General features: G+C 36.2%; 1 protein-coding gene across 4 annotated transcripts in view; it reads left to right on the top strand.

The window, feature by feature from the left end:
• Positions 1-23,962, top strand: part of NRG3 (neuregulin 3) — a 1,193,746-nt gene that overhangs the window by 1,034,973 nt on the left and 134,811 nt on the right. The gene's annotated exons all lie outside the window — the stretch shown is intronic.

Raw genomic sequence — 23,962 nt, forward strand, 5'->3', positions numbered from 1 at the left:
ATAATTATCCTACTAAGTAAGCCATTGCAAATGTAATGCCTACAAAACTATCAGCATTCAGAATAACTTTTTCTTAACTACATAAATGAATTTTTCTTAATGATAGTTCTTGGATTGCTCCAATAGAAATTTCAACAACAAATAATACTGCTCTGGAATACAGTAATAGTTTAAAAAATTAGTTAACTAATTTATCGAATTAGTTAACTAATTAGTTAACTAATGTATTGAAAGATGAATGAAAATCCCAAATTATGAAATGTTTGTGAAAAATTTTAGTCCATATTAAACCAATAATCAAAAATACTTCTTGAATTTATAACAACCTGTTCATTCATGCATTCAAAAGGGAAAATTGATATTTTTAGGGTCAGATGTTTGAACTTTCACAGTGTGAACAAATCAGTAGATGGAATAGATAAGTACTCTTGAGTCATGTGAGAAATCCAATCAATAATCCAGACGAGACAGATGGCCAAAGGTAACATCAGATTGGTAACACTTGGAAGTCACATTGATCATGAAGAGATATTATCTCATCTGAGAAATATGTGGCTACTGTGTCTGCTACTCAGTAATGGAGCACATCTCATTACATCCATTTGCGCTCTTTGTCATGCAGCTATTTCCTTGATATATTTGATACTCTAGTCATCAAGGATGTTTGTATAAAAGCAGGTGCAATGACATTTGCAAACATGTTAGCAAACTACAGGGAAAGCTGTAGATTGTGTGGGAAATATTTCATGCAAATGTATTTCATTCCTGTTAAAAACAAAACAAAACAAACATCAGTTGGCTGCCTCTTGCATGCCCCTAACTGGGGACCTGGCCTGCAACCCAAGAATATGCCCTTCCTGGGAATTGAATCGGTGACCCCTAGGTTCTTGGGCTGGCTCTCAACCCACTGAGCCACACCAGCCAGTGTGTGTTACATTCTTATACGGAAAAATAAAATGAAGTCTGTCAATTAAATGTCTTGGTTATGATTTGACATTGTTTTTAAAATAGATTAACATATTTATGCAAAGTTTGGTTGAGTCAACACTGGAACTTTTTTCAGATCAAAATATTTATAAAATGGGAAACATCAATTTTTTAACTAAAATCTTTTTAAAGTAATCTCTATATTTTGAAGTTTAAGAAGAAAGAAATGCTGAGTTTCTCTAATAAGAGGCTTAGAAATGTTTACTGTTTAAGTATGTATATAGATTCAGAATTTACAAAGTTATTACTTAAACTTTACCATATTTTGAGTACCATATAGCCATCCCCTCACGTAAAAATAAAGAGGTTTCACGATGTTTCGCTAAGCACTGAAGATAATATCCTGAGATGTGGCCAGTTTCTAACTCTGCTTGAATGATATGAAGTGGGGTTAGTTTCCTTAATGCTACCCTCTTATTATGGATGGAATGAAATGTGTTCCTTTAAATCTAGCAGGCTCACATGTCAGTCAAATAAATTCATGTGGTGCCCTAATTTTTAAATTTCATTAGAAATGTAGAAGTTAGGATCCTTTTTTTTCCAGATTGAAATCTCTGACTTAGACTTATATGGAGCAATGGTGTTTTCACTCATTAGAATTTGTCATATTTTCTGATAAAACAAAATAGAAATTTATGTATAAATATATTTGTATGTATGTTTATAGAGGAGCTATAATAAAAAGTATTTACTTAGTTTTTCTTATATTAAACTTCATGAGAAATCAGATGTGTCAGGGTAATGTAAGTTACCATTATTTAATGCACCACAGAATTTACATTCTCTCGCTGAAACCCCCCAAAACTGTTGTATTGTGTCTGTAGTTTTCTTTGTGATTATAGACTATGCTGAGTAACATTAGTTGGGTGGACCCACTGTTGAATGCTGTTGTGTACAAAGGTCCATCTCCCCTGAGAAGGCATTTGCCAAACAAACCATCTCTCCAATGACTCACCAAGATTTTGCTGAAGAAACATTCTTACAATCTTATAAATTTCATTTTTTCTTTAGCAATATGACCACTGCTTCTCTCTTTACACTATATTTTTAAAAAACATTGTCAGTGTAGGAAATGTCCAAACCTGTAGAAGACCTAAGATGGTGAGCAACATCTCAAATACTTAGCAAAATAACAATTTTGCAGCTTTTTAAATGGATTGGAGATTAAAGAGGAAAAGTGAGGAATATTATATAAAAATGGGGAAAAAGCAGGGTGGGGATTGGAATACAGTTTGGTTAATAACATTTTGTGATTTTGTAAAGGTAGTTATCTTTTTTAATCTTCATCCAAAGTTGATTTTTTTATTTTTAATTATATATTATTGATTGTGTTATTACAGTTGTCCTGATTTTCCCCTGTTGCCCTTCTCCACCCAGCACCCCCACTCTCAGGTAGTCCTCTCACCATTGCTCATGTCCATGGGTCATGCTGGCTACTCCATTTCCTACACTGTAGTTTACATCTCCAGGGCTATTCTGTTACTACCTATTTGTACTTGAAGATAGTTATCTCATTTCAAAAATGTATTAGCCAAGATGCTCAGAAACAATGGACAGGGCTTACTTAAAGCAAAGATAAGCCTTTTACTAAAGAAATTATATGCCTGGGACCCAACTACTCATCAGACCCACCCACTTAGGAATTTCTGATAGGATCACCCTGCGAGGTTACTTTCCATGGATCTCAGCAGGAGTGATAATAATTCAGCTCTCTGGAACGTAAGTCCCTCAAAATTTTTGTTTTTTTATTGTTTTTTGGGGGGAGAGAGGAGAGATATCTTGATTTTATTTGCTTGTTTCCAAGATTCCTTCCTAAGGTAACATTTTAGCTCAATTATATATTAGATTAATCTTAGTCATTAGCACATACTTGTATAACCAGTGGTTAGAAATAAAAGTCTCAACAAGTTATGACCACTTTGCCAGATCAATTAAATTCTTACAAAATTTATAGGTGAGATTAAAAACTTTTAGTGACCTTTGAGAAAAGGGTATGGTCAAAAATTACACCGGAAAATATGCACATATTTTAAATATGATTTCTAAAAAGGAGAAAACAGACATTGTATAAAAACATTTGAAACTAGATTCCAGAATTGATTAATAAAGTCTCATTAGTAGACACTGAGAAAGTCAGTGTTATGGGACATTTGAAAGGGCAGTGCTGTTTGCTGAAAACTTGCATAGCTGACCATTACACATTTTCTAAAGTAATATATTTTTATAAAAATGATTAATGACTAGATGAATTTCTAATGACTAGGGAGTTTCTATATAGGTAGTGAATATATAGACTTCAATACAACCTTGGATAAAATCTCATGAGCTTTTTTAAAATGGTAGAGTATGAATTTATATCAATTTAGTGATATGTGGATTTTGGGCAATAAAATGGTGTATAAAGAATGAAGAACAGCCATGAGTATAGTTTCTAGGGCAACATTTTGATTAATGGCATAAGACATAGCTTAAATACTTATAAAATCATTAAACTTTTAAAATAAAGGATGATTACTACTTTGTTAGATTAAAATAAAATCTAACAGAAAGGATTATATTTTTATGTTGTCAAATTAGACTCAAAAAAGAATATGAGATTGAAAACAGTTTCGAATTGATTACATACATATGTTAATTATCTAAAATGTACACAAGTGGATCGTATGTTTGAAAGATCTTCAGAAATGTGCTAGAAAAGAGGAAAATGAACAACAAAGATGTTCAGAGTGTCACTGCATAGAAAAACCCAATGAGGTTAAAAAATAATAAATGGACTTTTATATGCAGTTTTCCCTGACAATTGCTTCACGAGTGTGTTGCAGCCGGTCAAGGCATGACAGGTTCTCGGGACTCCGGTAGATGAAAGAAAATCTACAGAGCTGTGGGGCTGCTCGACATGCCTTTATTCACAGGTGGGCGAGCCACGCACACTGCAAGCCGTGTGTCCCCCTGCGTGTCTCTGTGTGGCACACTGTATGTCACCTGTCCCCTTGTGTGGTGCATGTCGTGGCACCTAGCAGGGAGACCCTACCTGCTTAAGTACTAGAGACAAACAAAGCCAGGAAAAAGCCAAAAATTATATAACATAACATAATTTTGCATATGTTAGCTCACTTTATGTTATGAGCAGCATTCATTGGACCCAGTCTTAAAGCTATGAGAACAGTACTTATCAGGTCCCTCCAAGGTAATGGGAAAACTGCTTCTTTTAGTTACCCAGACACCTGGGTGAGGAAGCCAGACTGCCCCTGTTTACCCTACCAGGAGCCAAGATGAATCTGTGGAATAAGAGAGAAAAACTAATGGATGAGATGGAACTTCTGAAAATACAGCAAAGTGAAGATAGAGGTTTTTCTCAATAAGCAGAGTCTGCTTTGCGGACTCACAGTGGTACAGCCAGTCAGAATGTGTGCAGCCCCCTTGGGAGGTCAGACCCTATGCCAGGCCACAGTGACACAAAAGTCAGTGAGACAGACTCTCAAGTACTTCACCATTCAGTGTGTGGGATGCACTTCTAAGCCAATTATTGCAATGCAGTGCAAAAGAGAATATAATTGAAGTTTTGGTGGGGTTTTATTCTGCTGATTTTCTTAACTTAAAATGAGTGTTTCCTAAACATCTGCAGAATGTCACTACATTTCAGACTCAGACACATAACTAAGGTTTGAGTTGAAATACGAGGTTCTGTATCTTTGCTGCACAATTTCATAAGCTTCAGTATACTTCCCTCCATTCATGATCCTCTCAGAGAAGACTGTAGTAGTCTTCTAAATTACTCGTATTTTTCCAAAGAGGCATGTTTTGTAGAACTAGTTTTAGGGACAATAGTCTGGTAAATCCTGGGAGAAAGGAGCACAGAGGAAGAAATACCCACCTCTCATTGGCACAGTCGGGGGCATCTGTGCCTGGAAGAATAAAAAGCATTCTTACAGTTGGGAGATGATGAAAGAAAATACGAGGGAAAGGAACAAGGAAGAGTGTGAGAAATAAGAGAAGGAAGTGTAACCAAAAGCCACGCTGGCTGCCCACTGCTTCAAAAGCCAGTACTCAAGAGGCAGATACTGATGTAAAGAAAAGTGGTTTTATTTTAGGGACAAGCAGTCAGGAGGATGGGGCACTCTCCTCTCAAAGCCCATCTCAGCATCTTAGTCATCCTGGTTAGTTGATATAGGGGAACTGTGGGAAGAGGAACTAAGGAATTTCTGGCAATGTGCAGCGTCTAGCTCTGCTCTTAGGTGGTTTCAGTGTTAGTTATCTCCTGCATGCGTCATTCTGTAGTTTCATTGCTCCATCTGCAATTTTACTGCCCGTATCTGGAACAGGACATGCAGGCATCATTTCTGCTCTTCTGATACTTGAGTTGCTGACACTTGCCCAGTTCTCATGGTTGGGTTGTTCCTTGGTTAAGCAGGAGCTACAATTGCTGATGGCTATAAAATGCTTACAAGGAAACATTTAATATGTGAATCTTCTATGAGTTTGTTAGTATAGCCGATTCTATAATTACCACCTGATTGGTGTATTATGTTTACTTCAATCACTGTTACAAGAGAGCACAAAGGTTTTAGGAAATGACAAGATGTCCTGGGTAATTAGAGAAACATAACACACATGAAAAAGAGGGTGATAGATGATGTGATTGCCTAATCAGGTCAGAGCTGATTATGATGACCCTATAAGCCCTTCAAAGGAGTATCATTTTATCTTGCCTTCAGAGGGTTAGAACAAGGCAGGGATCATATTTCACCTAAAAAGCTTATTCTGTTAATAGCTTTATTTAGAAGATGCCAGAAGGCATTGCTCACAAAGTCCCAGCTAATGGGCCAAGCTCAGAATTTTACTTCAAATATTCACCAAAATACCTCCTCTTTGAACAACTATGGGTGACACAGGTGAATTTCCATTTATTCTGTGTCAATCACAGAAAAAGAAACTAAGGCAAAATGCCTGGAAAAACAGTGGGGATGAGGTGTAATGCCCAGAGCCACAGTCACAGTGGACATTGAACTTATCTTTGAGGCAAGGGTAAGATTTCTATGAGCAGAAGAGGAAACATCCTTAGAAGATGTTAAAATTAACAAGACCAGAATGAGTCAATGTGTTTGGAAATATTGGTTCTTATCAGCAAAGGCAGACTGCATTATGATTTATATATAACTATTTATTTAAAATGTAAATCATTTCCATTTCCTGTGTGAAAATGTCTAGTGGATTTAGAATGAAATATAGACATCATTTGTTGCCATGCCAAATCCACCATGATCTGTCACGGCCTACTTCACTCATCACTTCCCACCACTTTCTTCCAAGCTCACTGTGTTTCTCCTACATCCACCTTCTCCTTGCTCTTCTGTGTCAGGGCACTAGCTGTTCTCTCAGTACTGTCTTACTCAGATCTGCACACGCTTCGTTCCTCCTCATCATAAAGACTAAAGTTCAAACACACGTCCAAAGAGACTTTCCCTAGCAACACTATTGTGTGCCTTTCCTATCTCATTCATATCAGCCTCTTCTTTTGTATAGAATTTCTTACTAATTGATTTATTTTTTCACTTTTTATTATGTCTCCCTACAGGAAAATAAATTCTGTGAGAACAGAACTTACTCATCACTGCATCTTATAAGAGATGCAATGCTTAGCATAATTAAAAGACATCAAAAGTATCCGTTGAATTAATGATTTTGAATGAATTTAAATGGTATATGTGTAACAGTAGAGAATTTTAACATTGGGGAAATGTAACCCACCCTGAAGTGTATTGACATTGTTTCTGTAAGTGCTGACTCTGGCAAATTTGTAGCTTTGTAAACAAACAGCACATTTGCATTAGAATCCTACAGACTCTGAACTTCAGTCATCCTAGTTCAGGGAGATTTGCTGACCTTCAACTGTAAACCCAAGACAAAAACCAGGATAATGGGCACTAGACCATTGCTTGACCAGTTGTGAAGTCATTTTTGGAATGAACTGTGCTAATCTGCACGTAGAGAACTTTTCAACTCCTTCCCCTTGATCTCTTTCTTCTGCTTTCCCTCTTCCTCCTTATAAAAGCCCCTGCCTGCATTGAGATTAAGATGGTAAGATGGGCCTGGAGGCAAAAGTCCTCCATCTTCTCCGATTGCTACACTTTGAATAAACCTCTTCCTTTTCACCAGTACCTTTCTTATGAGTTTGGCTATCATTGCAGTAGGCAGCTGGACCTGCATTTGGTTACGTTATGTTTTTCTTAACTCTCTTAAAAAGAAACAGTATAAACAAGGTATCAGTGAGACCCATGGTTGTGTGGTTTAGCTCTAGATAACTCCCAGTTACTAAATTTTGAGGGGGGATTTCCCCTGTGTAAGTGGTGGGTGGCATATGAAGATTTCTCAAAGATGTAACTTCCAACTCACTCAGGTATTTGTGCAATCCTAGAAGTGGGCCAGTGTCCTAGAGCCTCATGACTGACCAGGTATCTTCCTGTAGAATATTTCATATGTTGGTTGTTTTTGCTTAGAGTTGTCTGTATTTTCTGTCAGTTACGTAGCTGTGATTTGAGATATCTGAGAATAATGGAATAACATAGTTAGGCAGAATAACATAAAGTTCTCAACTTTAACTTTTATCTCAGGCACTGGAAAGCTTGTTAATGTAAATGTAAATTCCTATTTTCAGCCTTAAGTATCTTGCTAGGTAGTTCTGGGGTGGACTTCAGGCTCTTAGATTTTAATGTGATTTTGATGTAGAGGTCTCTGCCTACATAGGAAGAAACTTTGAAATAAGGGGCAGACAGCCTTTAGTTAATTTTGGCTCCATCATTTAGTATATATATGACTGAGGGCAAGGGATTTATCATATTTATTCCTTGGGTTCCCAATCTGTGTAAGAGGGATGAAGGCATGACTAATTTCATAGAGTTGTTTGCAGATCAAACTACATAAAGCATATTAAGTGCTGAGCCCAAATTCTGTCACTTACTAAGTGCTCAGTCCAAGTGAGCTATTTTCAATACTGTTCCTTCTGGGAGTAGCTTCGGTGATGCAGATTTCTAACCGATTCGCTATCTGAGGTTTCCCTTAAGTTCTCGATACTACTCTGAGTTTTCTGGAAAGGTGAAATTGAATATGTGTTCTCTTCTTTTCTATGTAGAAACTCTAAAGTTATCTTGTAAAATGGAAGCTATTTTCCAGGGCATTCCAGCAAATGTTAGCTGAGATTGCAGGATCAGCTGTCTAAAAAGAGTAGTGTCTCTGAAAACTGAAGTCCCTTTTCTAAATATGGTTTCAAAGAGATGCCTTTAATCTTCAATCTAGTTCTGCAAGATGGCTGCATTCTCTTTATTAATAGTTCAAACAGGATTGGACACAGCTGAAGAAAGTCCAGTGAACTTTACTTGTCCAGTGAAGCTTCCCTCTGAGACATCTTGTTCACTCTTCTAAAGAGGATTTTACTGAATTCATTTCTTTGGATGAGTCTTAAAGCAGAAGAGTGCACTGTGTTGAAAGCATATTGAACATAGACTCCTTTTATGATAAAACTTGCAAGATCTTATAAAAATGGAAGAGAAGGCATTAATATCTGCTGACTGATATATGTCTTGTGGGTGTGGCAATTGATTTCACATTAGTTACTTGATTTAAACCTTCAGAGTTATTAGGAATATTAAATATGTGATGTAGAAAATCACCACAGTCTGGGTGGCTGAATTATTGGTCTGGAAAAAATTAATTATGTATATTTTTAGCATCCTGCAGGAATATCAGATTTGAAGAGCTACTTGGTACATATTCAAGGAAGCCATGCATATTTGGACCAAAGACATAGGGATGCAGGGAAAAGAAAGTCTAAAAAGTCTAGCAAGATAATTTGTTTTTCATTGCATGCTTGTAGGAACAAGGGCAATGGAAGTACTAGTAGTATACTCAACTAATAAATACCAAAGATGAATGATAATCCAGGTCAAATGTCTGAAAAACCTGAGTGCTTCCCATAGTCCTTCCCCACCAGTGTAACTAAAGTTGGTTCATTATCTTCACTGGCCCCTGTGCTGGACTCCAAGTATACTGGGCCAGGGACATTCATATCATCAACTAGGACTTCAGCTGTAGAAGATGCATTGTGGGTAGGGTTGTAAGATTTAGCAAATGAAAATGCAAAACCCTCACTTAAATTTGCATTTTAGATATACAACAAATAGTTTTGTACAGATATGTTTAATTAATCACATGGAATCTTTTGTATAAGAAATAAAAACTACTTCTTGCTAACAAAATTTAAATTAACTGGATATTGAATATTTTATCTTGCATCCCTAGCTTTGGGGCCATAATTGCAATAAAAAGTGGCCCCCTACTGGTGCATGTCTATTTCACACTTCATTCCCTAAGAAGGCTGACTTAATGTTGATGTAAGGAGTGCAGAAAGATAAGCAGAATTAATGGGGTAGGTGCACAGTTGGGATTGGAGTAAGAGTGTTTTGTGTGTCTCCTGAGGTAGCTCTGCCTGTTACATGATGAGAATTAGGCAAAAATAATACTAAGCTGTTTCCAAATTTTCTCTTGGCAGCTATGAAGATTTAGTACGGCAAATGAAGTCTGTAAAGTCATTGGTTCTGGGCACGATGGGTCCTGCTGTCAGAGCAATTGATGAAGTATTTTAAAGCCAAATTCTTATTGTGGGTGAAATAGCTTAACACTTTAAATATGGATGCTTCAGATAACAAATGGTCACATGCTAACTTAGTTAATCAGCTTTTGAGAAAGAAAGCAGCATTTAACATTGCATATGACGCAGTTCAAGGCAATATTAATGAAGTAATAACAGCTGTATCTTTGTTCACCATCCATTCGTTTCTCCATTACATTCAGGCTGCTCACTTCAGTCACAAATATGTTTTTATGAGAATCTGGGACTTTTTTCTTTCCAGAAAAAATCAAGGTTATTTATTTTCTGGAGTTGTATTGTGGAATCACAGTACTGGTTCAATGATTCCTCTTTTCTATAGCTATGAGAAGAAAAGATGCAATGGAATTCAAGAGGTGTGATGGATAGAATATATATATATATACCCTAAATCCAGGCAGATATGCATCAAATCTTGACATGATCTTCTATATTATGTAGTACATGGGCTATCTGTCACTTTTCTATCTATTTATCTACTATCTATCCATATGTGTAGACTAATCTCTTTCTTTCTCTCTCAGGGCTTATTAATACAAATATTAATGATATAACTCACTGTGTATGCATTATTGGTATATATAAGGAGGAACACCCAAAACTCAAAATTTATTTATAAAAGTATGTATTTTATTCTGAGATGTTTAAACTTCAGTCACCTTCAAAGTACACTTGATGCAATACACCTATTGAGATGTTTTTGCCACTGCTCAAAACAGTTTTTGAACTCATTAATTTTTATGTCTTTTAGTGTTTCTTCCATTTTTTGTTTTATTTCTCCGACATCAGCAAAATGTTTCCCTTTGAGGATTTTTTTTCATCCAGGGAAACAAACAAAAAAGTCACTTGGGGTGAGATTGGGTGAATAGGGAGTGTGGGGCAAGGGGTGCATGCCATTTTGGGGTTAAAAACTGCTGAACACTTAGTGTAGTAGGGGCAGGTGTGCTCATAAATCACCCATCATGAAATGAGCAAACACATTGCAAAAGAGTCTTCAAATAAAAAAAAAATCATTGAAGCTGATCACATCCTCTCACAACACCACCAGCTGGTACACCAGCTGATACAGATGGGTTCTATATCCAGAACACTCGCCTAGCAGGGGAAGCCTGTACTACAAAGGAGCCTGCCATCCAGAAGATAATTCACTTTTGGAGGGGATTCCCCCTTTGTAATTGGCACTCAGATTATGTCCTTCCTTTCTATGTGTTGTACTTTGTTTGCCCAGTTTGTCTACTGATCTTTGTGTCTCCGTGTGTAAATATTGATACATGTGTGTTTTAATGAACCCTCAAAGACAGAGGTGCACCAACTGTGTGCCTTGGCAGTCCTCTCACCACGCACTTTCCCAGTGCCTTCCTCTCTGTGGTTCCTCTACTGTCATCTGGGGACATCTACTGAAGAGATACAGTTCAAAGGGGCAACAGCTCCTCTAGCTGAGGAGCTCAATCTTTCCTAAGCCCCACATGGAAAGGAATCAAACCTTCCACCTCTCATAGCCCAGGAAAATTACTAATCTATACTGATAGAATTGGTGTTTCTATGAGTGCTATTATTTCCAGTGGTATGGGAGCCCTGTTGTCTAAGAAAACCTTACCTTTTCCCCCAGTGCACCTGTTGTATTCCACTGAAAGCAGTTTGGGAAGACTGGAATGGTGCCAATGCCAGAGTGTTTACACCCATCTTGGTTTTCCACTTCTCAAAATTCACCTCATCTACTCATGCCATTCTCAACCATTCAAAATAAGTTTGCTTCTTTGAACCCAACATAATATTTCTGGGTTTTTTTTTGTTTTGTTTTGTGTAATATCTCTTACTCTATGCCATGGAAACTACTGCACACCACACTTCCCTAACTCATCCTTATGTGTATATCTGCAGTGTTGGGAACCACTCTGCCTGGTTTCAGGAGCTGTAACTGCCCTCCATGGTTAAGGCTGAGTGAGCGACCTTTGGACTGTGAGCCACTTAGGAGTGGCTGGCAGGAGTGCTGCTTCTCCCTGGCAGGAGTGCTGCTTCTGCTTCATCCATCTCTGGCCCCGGTGCTAGGTTGTTAGTCAATGACAGGTATGACCCCTCAGATGTACAACTCCTCTGATTTAGGAGGCGACCTAAACCAGACATGACCACTTGGGAGGCCCTCAAGAAAGGACTTAGGGGGCTGCAGCAAAGAGGGGGTGATGGACCCTCACCCCCTGGCTTTGAGGAAGCCTGAGTCCTCAGTCTGTCTGCCAGATGTCTCCGAGAATTCCTTGACTATCTGCCTCCTCTGCCTGACTTAAGCTTGAAACAATGACAAAGGGTGGTGCAGCCCCGTGCTGGGAATGGCCGGCTCCTTGGTGATCAGGCCTGAGAAAGAATATGTGGAATTCTGTGAAGCCTGCTTTGCTAAGAATGCTCTTAGTTAAATGAAAAAGGCCTGGGCAGAAAATGAGTTTGTTTTCCCAAAGTTTTTAGCCTTTTGGCTGATAGACCCTGACTAGAAGAAGCCCTAATAGTTCTTTGTATGCTTTCTACTGTTTACTACCTGACAATGATTTGTAAGCTGTACCTGAACTCCTGTGCAAAAAAACCCAATAAAAGCCTGTCTAGTCAAGGGTCGGGGTGCTCTCCCCTTGAGAGAGTAGCTGTGCTGTCCCTTTTCCTCCACAGGACTGGGTAGTCTGTGTGAATTTATCTTGATTTTCCATCCACAACGCCATGGGCACTGCAGGCCAGTCCAGCATCACTGCATCCCCAATGTATCAGGCGCTCTGTCTTCTACTGTAACTTTAATAGACATGGTGCTACTGTAGTACATAAGAGCAAATATCATCAAACAGTATCAGCTCAATGTAGGAATTTTTAGACCTTTAGGTTGGTGTATGGAAATCCCATATGCTACAAAGGCCTATGTCACACATCTTTGTATGTTGCCTTCTCAGTTTCGCCTTCTGAAGTGGCTAATGCTATTAATATAGTAGGACCCTGGGAAAAGTTAAGACCAAATCTGCGACAAACAAAGAAGAATTATATCAGCTGCCAATGACTAGCTCTATGTGGGTAGACAAGTATAGATCAATGAGACTGAGTTATTCACCTGTAAAATGAAGTATTGTGCATATCTCAAAAGAATGTGGTTAGAATAAAACAAGTGATGTATTTGGAAGAACACAGAGATGGTCTTTTCCTGAAGTCTTATTTACTTTTTATTTTTATGATGCTCCATAATATAGAAAACATAATTTAAAAACTAGTTGGGTGATAGGTTGATTCATTTAGAATGTGCATTGTAAGAAGACATGCTTCATTTTACTTATTCAGAAGCAGACCTGGCTGGTGTGGCTCAGTGGATTGAGTGCCAGCCTGCAAACCAAATAGTCCCTGGTTTGATTCCCAGTCAGGGCACATGACTGGGTTGTGGGCCAGGTTCCCAGTAGGGGGCACACAGGAAGCAACCACATATTGATGTTTCTCTCCCTCTCTTTCTCCCTCCCTTCCCCAGTCTCTAAAAATATAAATAAATAAATAAATAAATAAATAAATAAATAAATATCTGAAAAATAAAGCAAAACCCTTGGGAATTACACAGTATAAAAATGAAGGTCTCTTGGGGTTGTATTAAACATTATATATTTAGCCCTGGCTGGTGTAGCTCAGTGGATTGAGCGCGGGCCTGCGAACCACACGATCGCGGTTCGATTCCCAGTCAGGGCACATGCCTGGGTTGCAGGCCGGTTCCCTGCAGGCCAGTTCCCAGCAGGGGACGCACAAAAGGCAACCATACATTGATGTTTCTCTCCCTCTCTCCTTCCCCCCTTCCCCTCTAAAGATAAATAAATAATAAAATAGTTTTTAAAAACATTATATATTTATAGGTATGTTTTGTAACAACTATTCTTCCAAATTCTTATTCTATAACCAAATGATATATTTATTAATCACAAATTTAGCAGAGACCTCAGATGTCTACTGGTTGAAACTGTCCCTTTTAACTGGTCAGTTCTTTGCAATGAATGGAAATCTGCTCCCTGTGCAGCAAGAGTCATAGATTCCTGGGATTTCATCTTTTTCTTTTTAATTACTAGTATTTTGACTTTGGATACAATAATTTCCCCAGGCCTCAGTTTTCTCGTATGCAAGGCAAGAAAAATAATAATAAATAATAATAGTACGCATCCTAACAACTCTTGGAAGTGTTGAAAAGTGTTGCTCCAGTCAACCCGTGCCTGCTCTGTGATGTATTCCTTTACCTGATTCCATCTAATACCTCAAAACAATGATCATGGCCTATCTTTGAGCTTTATCTCCTTTGTGATTCTTGTTATATTATTTTCAACTCTATTTCTCCTGTTTTCTTTTTATAGAAAAATTATGGTTTGTCAATGTCTTTTCAGAAGCCTAAAGCTATTTACCAAGGTATTTTGAAATTCATATGAGATAATGCACATCACACACTTAGAATAGGCCATGTGCACCGAATGCTCCAAAATATTGTATCTTCTCTTTCACTGTTTGCACACTATAATTTTATTCATTCAATTTATAACATAAATTGTTTATTTTATCTTCATCCAGGGGGAAAACTTTAAGCATTTTGCTATAGTTTTTGTTGTTGATGTGGTTTTCCCCAGCCACTTTCCTAAATATATATGTACATTTTCCATGGTGGAGATTATTGCAATCCTCCCTTTTTTAATGTTGTTGATTATTATTAGTATTGCAATTTTTAGACTTATTTTTTAATTTCTTTTTGTTTTACATTTATAATAAATAATAAATATGGTGAGTTTATACCTAGTTTTATATATCTACTATTAAAAATATCCCTTAAGCGCTGGCTGGTGTAGCTCAGTGGATTGAGCACAGGCCTGTGAAGCAAAGGGTTGCCACTTTGATTCCCAGTCAGGGCACATGCCTGGGTTGCAGGCCAGGTCCCCAGTAGACACATGAAAGGCAACCACACACTGATGTTTCTCTCCCACTCTTTCTCCTTCCCTTTCTCTCTCTCTAAAATAAATAAATAAAATATTTTTAAAAATAAAAACAAAAATATCCCTTGAAATAAAAAGAGCATTGTGTCATGAAGCTGTAATTGTCTAACATAGTCTTTAGTGGATAAAAATATCTTTAGGTTGCTTTTAGAGAACTAACTTTTGGGCTGCCTTTTACCAGATTCTACTTGTATATTAATTTACAATGATTTAATTTCAAAATGTAAAATTTTACATTTGCTTCCATCATTGGTCATTTTTTAAGAATTATTCTATAATATTCTATTTTCTAAGACTTAATTGTCCTTATATTTTAATTTATTTATTGTTCAAGTACAGTTTTCTGTCTTTTACTCCCATTCCAGCATTTTTTTAGATTATTTTTTTGTCCCACAGGTATAAAATACACAGATATTTTTGTGTGTTGTTTGTAATGTATAATAACTTGAACTCTTTCAGTCATTCTGTTTTTGAGATACGCACACTGACCAGTGCCCATTAATGATTATTGTTAATTGTAAAAAGGGGATCACAATCTCAGAACTATAGTTTCAGATTTTAGAATCTTCTTTCTTTAGCTTTATATTATGATAAGAAACTGTCATATTTGGAGGAGTCGATCTTCTGTCCAAGAAAAACAATCTTTTACCTATAACTTTTTCTAAGGCATTTTTCCCATGTGTGGCATTTATATAGTTTACTACTGAGAAATCACTGGGTTTTCAAGTAGAATTATGACAAAGGATGTAAAGGCATGATGTCCTAATAATGGAACCATGAGCATTAAAGGAACTATATTGGGAAAAGCTGGAGTTTTCTCTAAGGGCTACGATGTGTTTCCCCTGAGCTAAAAGGATAGTCAAGTGCAGGGAAAGACTGCATAATTGCACTTAATATCCTAGGAGGCTGACATTACCGTCAAATTACTATTATTGAAACAACAATGACATGTATACTATTATTCATTAAGTCTATTAAGAGCACATTGCAGTTTTTGCCAGTTTTTAAAGCTATTTCAGCTTTCAAATTTTAGGTTTATGTAAAACTGTGAATGTAAATATGTAATTGTGAATAGTGAACTTCAAAGAAAATAAAAATAAAAAATTTAATGTAAACCAATTGCAATGTGATCATTTTAACATTTAGACCTTGAAGACAAGGAATTACAGAACATCTTTTGGGGACATTTTACTAAATATTACTTGAAAATTGATCCCCTTTTAAACTTTGAAAGTGGTTAAAAATCTGATTCAGTTTGAGATTTTGTCACATACAGATGCTAACTCAAATGTATGTACATCTATTACTGATAATGCCATAAAAATTTTCTACTCTTCTGCATTTTTCTATCAAAGATATTTTTCATGAAATAAAGATTATTTAATTTCCTTGGTTTCAACATTGTTTAATAGAAGAGTGGATTTTTTCCCCTATCATCCATCTTCTTTTCTCATGCTTTCAATTTTCTACTCATTTATCTTTTTTTCCCATGCCTTCTTCCCTCCTCCCTTTATATTTCAATTCTCATCAGCAACATATTTATATGCATATGAATTTAAAAGCCTTTGTACAGGAAAGAGAGTATATATCAAGGCAATTGTGAACATTTTTTAAATTTTTAATTCAAAACAGTATGTTTTAAAGTTTTTTGAGTGAAATGAAAATAATTTTAAATGCACAATTTCATCTTTTCCAACTGACTTACTGAGTTGAAGTAATATTGGGACCAATACATTCAGAGGCTTTAAGGTATTGTATTTGACATCTGTGCTATTAATTTATTTAGAATATTTCCATAAATAGTTGTAAGGCCATAGCATATCATGGATCAAAGGGATCTTTGAGATATTTGAGTCTGGAGTCAAGATTCCTATATTTCTTATGAACTGAGGCCCAGCAAAGTTAAAAGACTTACCTATCATTACTAAAATCAAGGCAAAGCTGGGAATCAACAGTAAGCATTTATGAGCTACCTGCTAGTAGGAGCAAACTTATACATTCATCCTCAGCACTTTTGTCTTTCCATGGCAGCCTATTCAATGTTTTATCCTTTTAATCCAGTGTTATTTACATCTACATAGCCAGATATTCCTTCCTATATTCATTCTTCAATAAGGATTCAGTACAATTAACCTGAGGTTTGATGACATCTCTGTAAAATTATTTTAATTAACTAAGATGGTTTAGCACAGGAGGAGTTCCTACCTTTCAGAAATTTCTTGGAAAATATCTTGTGCACTCATTGTTTTTGATGTGGCTGAAGATGTAGTATATGTAGCAAGAGTAAGTAGTTCCTACTCAGAGATATTGAGACTGCATTGCTCTTTCCACTGAGCATCTATAAGCTCATGCTAACTGCGCTGCATTTAACCCTGGGTCCCCTGTGCCCAGCTCAGAGATAAGGATATAGCAGGTTCTTGTTAAAAGTTGTTGGAAGACTGGATTTACATACATAACTTTTATGCCTTTATAAACCCTAGCAATATCTCCTGTTACACTGGACATGGTATTCTTCTCTTAACTAGATGATATTTAAAATTCCTTCATAATGAAAAACAGAACAAAACAAAAAGCATGGTTGAAAGAGTTTATGGAAAATTAGAAAGCACTTGGCTCTGAATTAAGTTTTTCAATTCCTGTTGTATAGAGCAAATTGTTAAAATCAGCATTCACAATTGAGCTTCAGCAACAGGCTTTGTTTTACAATTTGCTCTAAGGTAATTAGAAAAATGTGCATGAAAGCATGACACATATAAATCACAGGTATATTCATCTAAGTGTATTTTTTGTAGTTTATATTTACAGCTCATTTTATAAAGCCAAATTTACTGTATTGAAACAGACAATTACAGAAAGGTAAAGGGACTAGCATTTTCCCAGCAATTGCAGTTCGCTAGGCACTGTGCCAGACACTGCACATCTCAGTCCCTCTTCTCTGCTCTAAACACTGCCATGCTCTAAACAAGTGAGGAAACTGGACTGCACAGAAAAATGAGCTGAGGAGATCAATAAATATATTCTTTGTTGAACTTGTGTAAGCATAATACCAATAATTATAACCTATAAACCGATAATTTGTGGTAGGGGAAAAAGTTAAACCTTATTCACCTGTCTGGCACTCCCAACTGTTTTTATAAGGGCAATTTGCATTACTGAAGTCTCTTGAATAAGACACACTTATCTACATTTATTTAAGTTACAATTTAATTAAAAATGATAAATTTACAGATTATTTTTTTAAATACAAACATATAATGGCGTCATTACGCAGCAAATAAAGACTATAAGAACTTCCCTTATGTGCTATTTTCCTTGGCTAAATGGATGATTTAAACTGCGAGAAGGCATAGATGAGTTCAATAACATTGAACTTGGTGTCAGATCTAATTTTATATTCTATATAGTATTTCCTCATATAAGTTCTCTAAGATACATTGAGTTGTTTTATATACACACATATATACTCACTGTTATATGGTATAAGAATAAAAAATAAATAAATTGTAACGTGTACATAACCAAATGTCATGATTAAATGGTTTGAGAAAATCTTGTGTTAAAAATTAAACATTTGCTTTAAATTATATAAATTCTTATATCCAACAATATGAGAATGTGCTTTGTGAAAAACTCCAAGGGCGAAATTGAATTTACAAAGTAGCCAAACTATTTTCATTACAAACATCTCTTTTACAAGGAACAGTTGTTAACTCTCAAACAATGGTTAATATACATTTTAGAAAATGTTTTTTTCATATATTTATTTTACAATAATATATAGTCACTATATACCAATCTGGTATATGTGTTGGGGTGCAGAATAACTAAAACAATGATTTCTGCCATTGTGGAGCTAATATTCTAGTAATAGAGACAATATAAAGAAGACATATAAGAAAAACATGTAGGACTCTGATCCTAAGGAGAAAAAAATGTGGAGAAGAAGGTAAGGAATGTCATGACAAGGAGGTGATTTTATAAATAAAGTTCTAGGGAAAGTCTTACTGAAAAACTAGCATTGAAGGAAAAGGAGCAAATGCTATGGATATCTGGGGAGATGCTTTCCAGGGAGAGGAAAGTCCAAGTCAAGAATTAGGGGTCTGTGTGGCTAGAGCAGCACACACAAGAGGAACAGTCACAGGATGTGAGATCAGAGAAATTGTATGGAATTAGATCATTTAAGTCCATTGTAGGCTATAATAAAGAATTTGATCCAGAGTGAAATCGGTATTCTCTTGAACGTTCTGAACTCTGGAATGACCAAATTGATCTTATGGATGATTTTGTCAGAAAAGCCCTAAGTTTTCAATGGGGAGAGCAGCAGAAAGACCAGGTGTACTGCAAAGACACGGAGGTAACACGATGGTGAACAGCATGAAGAATTCAGCAGTGAAGTAGATGAGGTAAAGTCAGATTCTGGATCTTTATCGAAGGGAGAGAGTTTACTGGATTTGCTGATAGATCAGATATTGTGTTTGAGATAGAGCAAGCAAGGATAACTTCAGAGTTTTGGGCTGGAAGGATGGTTACTACTTGCTGGAATGGGAAAGACCTCATTCCAGGAGGTTTGCAGAGAGAAGGTTGAATACGAGTAGTTTATTTTTGTCTTAGTAATTTTGAGATGCTCGTTAGGGGTCCCTGCGCAGAAAACTAAAGTAGGTAGTCCATGCCACCCAGTGGCAAATTGTTTGCACAGCGTGCATGAGAATTCCAAAATTAGAGTGCTCTGGATTTAAAGGTCCAATCCTAATTTACAGAATCTTCAACATAAACTAAAATTCAATAAGCTAACTTAATGTTGCCATGTTTCTGGTAGAAATAAACAGAAAAAAAAGGGTTGGCGAGTTTGCAAATTTCCTACCTCCAACACTAAAGTGGTTCTCACTCATTGCCTTTTGGGGGCTTCAGTGTGGGGTTATCCATAAAATAAGGTGGTTTCCAGGTGCTTCAAGATGGCTCAGCACTTCTATAAAGAAATCTCAATAAAAAGCTTTTCTTAAGAGTCCTGCTGATGTGCAGCACTCTGCCCTTGACATAATACAGCCCTAAGAGGAGTTGTTGCCAGTCTATAGATCTTCTGTTGTGACAAAGATAGCTTGTGACATCACTTTCTCAGTCTGAAGGACTTCTGTTTTGAAATTAGTGACAGCTACCTAGGAAAACCAATACTCTTAAGTGAATTTAATAGACTCTATTCTCATGATACTTGGGTTGCTATGGAAACCTTATTAGAAAATATAGGGGATATAAATGATCTCCCTTCAAGGCAATATTTTCTAAACAACTTTAGTGCCTTTATTTGTAGAAAAAGTAAGTTTTTAAAAATCTTATGAACATATAAAGAAAGTGTATAAAATATAAACATGAAGCTTAAGGATTTATTGTAAAGCACAAACCCATGGAACCAGCCATGATTCATACCCTGGAGAAAAATGGTGCTGGTTATGAAAAGCTAATGACCTGCCCCTTCCAAATCACAGCACTCCTCAAAAACAGCAACAACAACAATAAAACAGCAATGAAATCAAGACCTATTATGCTATCCTTTTTCTTGATTTTACCACCTGAACCATATAATTTAGCCTGATTCATTGTAGCTTATATACACATATGTAAACATATATTCATTCTATGAATATATAATTGTTTATCCATTCTACCATTCATTGACCTTTGGGGTGTTGTTTTTGTAGTTTTAGAATATTACAAATAATTCTGTCTTGAACATTGTAGCTCTCTTTGTATAAATGAGTATCCATTTATATTCTATATTGTTGAGCCACAAGAAGTGTTTATTTTCACATTTAGTAGATTGTACAAAGTTTTGTTATAGTGTTTTTGTTGTTTTGTAATTTATTTTCCCAAAGTGGTTGGGCCAATTTACATTCCAGTGAAAACTGATTAAAGTTTCTGTTGCCCTATATTCTCACCTACATCTGAAATTGTCCCTAGTTTTAATATTTGCCATTCTACTTTATGTGGAATGTTATCTCCTTTACCTTTCCCAAATGAGAGTATGATCACATTTTCATGTGTATTTGACATTTGGATAACCTATTTGTGAAATATTTGTTAGCTCTCCTATTCATTTTCCAAGGATTTTTCTTATTATAAGTTTCATAGAGTGACTCTTTTCATAATATGTAATTTGTACCTTTACAATAAGTCTGTATTTCTTACAGATCAAGGAAGCCAAACTTCTACTAGATAGAAGATAACCAGTGTCCTGGTTATCTTTGCCTGTTAGCAATTCCATACATATTCTACAATAACTAGTCAACTTTTAAAAAAGAATAAAAAAATAAACTTGCTTTGATTTTCATCAAAGTTTTATTAAATTTACAGATGAGTTCAAAAAGTGTTGATAAATCATTAAATATTAAGTATTCTATCTAATCCGTGATTATATTATGAACCTCCATTTGCTTAAATATTCAGTTTTTCTCAGTAATGTTTTATAAAATTCTGCCTAAGGTTTTGCTCATTTTTATTCGATTTATCCCTTGATATTCAAATATTTACTACTATTGTAAATGACATTGATTTTATATTTTATTTCTCTTTGTTGTTGCTACAGAGCATTCAAATAATTTTATATATCGAGTTTATATTTAGCAACCTTTCTATACTTATTACTTGTCTATTAAACCATATTATCTGAATATTATATAATTTTTATTCTTAAATGTATTTTATTTCTTATTGTATTTCTGTACCATTAAGACCTTCCTGTACACTGATTAAAAACATTTATAGTAAGTTTCATATTCTTATTTCCAATATCAGAGTAAAAGCTGTTAATATTTTTACAATTAGTTTTAATGTTTGTTTATGGCTTTGTTGCTACCTGCTAACACAGTAAGAAAATTTCTTTCTATTTCTCATTTGTGAAGATTTTTTCAAAAATTATTTTAAATATATTTTATTGATTATGCTGTTACGTTATCCAATTTTGCTCCTTTTTTCTCCTCCACTCTGTATATCCTCTCTCACCCACATTCCTCCTGTCCTTAATTTATGTCCATGGGCCCTACATATATGTTCTTTGGCTTCAACATTTTCTACATTATTCTTAACCTCTCCCTGTCTATTTTGCACCTACCATTTATACTACTTATTCCCTGTACCTTTTCCTCAGTTCTTCTCATCCCACTCCCCTGCTGACAACCCTCCATGTGATCTCCATTTCTGTGAATCTGTTCCTGTTCTCATTTGCTTAGTTTGTTTTTGTTGTCATTGTTGTTTTGGTTCAGTTGTTGATAGCTGTGAGTTTGTTATCATTCTACAATTCACAGTGTTGATCTTTTTCTTAGATAAGTCCCTTTAACATTTCATATAATAAGGGTCCCTTTAACTGGACCTTATCTGGAAAGCACTTTATCTGCCCTTCTAATATAAATGGTAGTTTTACTGGATAGAGTAATCTTGGATATAGGTCCTTGCCTTTAATGACTTCAGATACTTCTCTCCAGCCCCTTCTTGCCTGTAAGGTTTCTTTTGAGAAATCAGCTGATAGTTTAATGAAACTGCTTTGTAGGTAACTGCCTTCTTTTCTCTTGCTGGTTTTAAGATTATCTCCTTATCTTTAACCTTGCCTAATGAAATGATGATGTGCCTTGGTGTGTGCTTCCTTGGGTCCAACTATTTTGGGACTCTCTGAGTTTCCTGGACTTCCTGAAAATCTATTTCTTTTGCCAGATTGGGTAAATTCTCCTTCATCATTTTTTAAATAAGTTTTCAGTTTCTTGCTTTTCCTCTCCTTCTTCTGGCACCCCTATGATTCAGATGGTGGGTGTTTAAAGTTGTCGCAAAAGTTCCCAAGCCTCTCCTCATTTTTTTGAATTCTTGTTTTTACATTCTATTCTGGTTGAAAGTTTATTTCTTCCCTCTGATCTGAACCATTGATTTGAGTCCTGGTTTCCTCCCCATCACTGTTGGTTCCCTGTACATTTTCCTTTATTTCACTTCTCATAGCCTTCACTTTTTTCTCTATTTTGAGACCATACTCAATCAGTCTGTGAGCATCCTGATTACCAGTGTTTTGAACTGTGCACCTGATAGGTTGGCTCTCTCCTCATTGCTTAGTTGAATTTTGTCTGGAGCTTTGATCTGATAGTTGTAAACACATGAAACACAGTTCATTCTTATATTATTATTTATTAATTATTGTATTATTTTCTATATAAACAACTATAAACCTACATTTTCCCCACCTTGTATAATACAAAGCACACAATTTAACAAGTTTAATTTAATGACCACATAAATACACTCAATATTTATAGAACACTTCTTTCCACAAACATATCTGTGAAGGCAACTTTGCTTGCAAGTCCCCCTGTGTGCCATGGATAAGAGTAAATATGGCTGAGACATGATGTGATCTGCTTGGGGAGGAGAGGTAGCCAGTTTCCCAGAGGAAAAAGGCCTTGAGCAGTGGCCAGTTTCTCAGGGGAAAAAGGCATTGAGCCCCTTCCTCTAAGGGCTTTTATTGGGTTGTAATACACAGGAATATAGGGAGGCAAGGATCAAACAGTAGATAACATTTCAAAGAAATCTGAGGGCTTAGTCCGAGTCAGAGTCTGTCTGGAAGAGTTTTAAGGTTTGTTGCTCAAACCCTTAACATATGAATGAAAGCACTCTTAGCAGAGCAGATTTCACAGGTTTATCAGCAAGTCTTTGTGGTGCCAGATTTTCCCCAGGACATGCTCTAGCAAGGCAAGGAGCTGCACCCCTCCCCATCAGGTATTCAGACTTAAGGGGATTAGAGCCAGGAAGAGCTTCTCCCAGAGGACATGGGGACTTAGGCTTTGACAAAGCTGGGGGATGAAAGTCCATTGCTCCTTATCACAGCCCCCCGAGTCCTTCCATGATGTCCTCCCAAATGGTTGTGTCTGGCCTAGGTTGCCCCTCCCCTGAGGGGGTCTTACTCATTAAGGACTTCAGACCATTCTTTTGGGGCAGGGAGGGAACTGAGGCAGCATTTGCTACCAGAGACAAGCTTTGTCTCCTGCAGCTTGCATTCCAGAGGTCACCGACTCCTCCTTAGCCACATGGGGTAGAGTGTTACAATTCCTGAAACCAGACAGAGTGATCCACAACACATATCTAACATTAATAAAAATAACACTCTAACCCATAAGAGTAGTTTCAACAAATTTCAAAGGTATAATACTATATTTTCTTTTTTATTTTTAAAAAAAGCAAAAATAAGTTTATTTAAATTCACTACCATAGGAAGAATACCCCCTTTGACAGAATCTTAGCAATGTGTCAGAAAAGAGATGTCAAAACAGGTCTGGGACCTAGTAATTGAAAGCAAGTATTCAAGGCAGGGAAC

The sequence above is a fragment of the Artibeus jamaicensis genome, unplaced genomic scaffold (assembly GCF_021234435.1).
Source record: "Artibeus jamaicensis isolate MK-2021 breed Jamaican fruit bat unplaced genomic scaffold, CSHL_Jam_final contig_332, whole genome shotgun sequence".
In the NCBI taxonomy this organism is placed as follows: domain Eukaryota; kingdom Metazoa; phylum Chordata; class Mammalia; order Chiroptera; family Phyllostomidae; genus Artibeus; species Artibeus jamaicensis.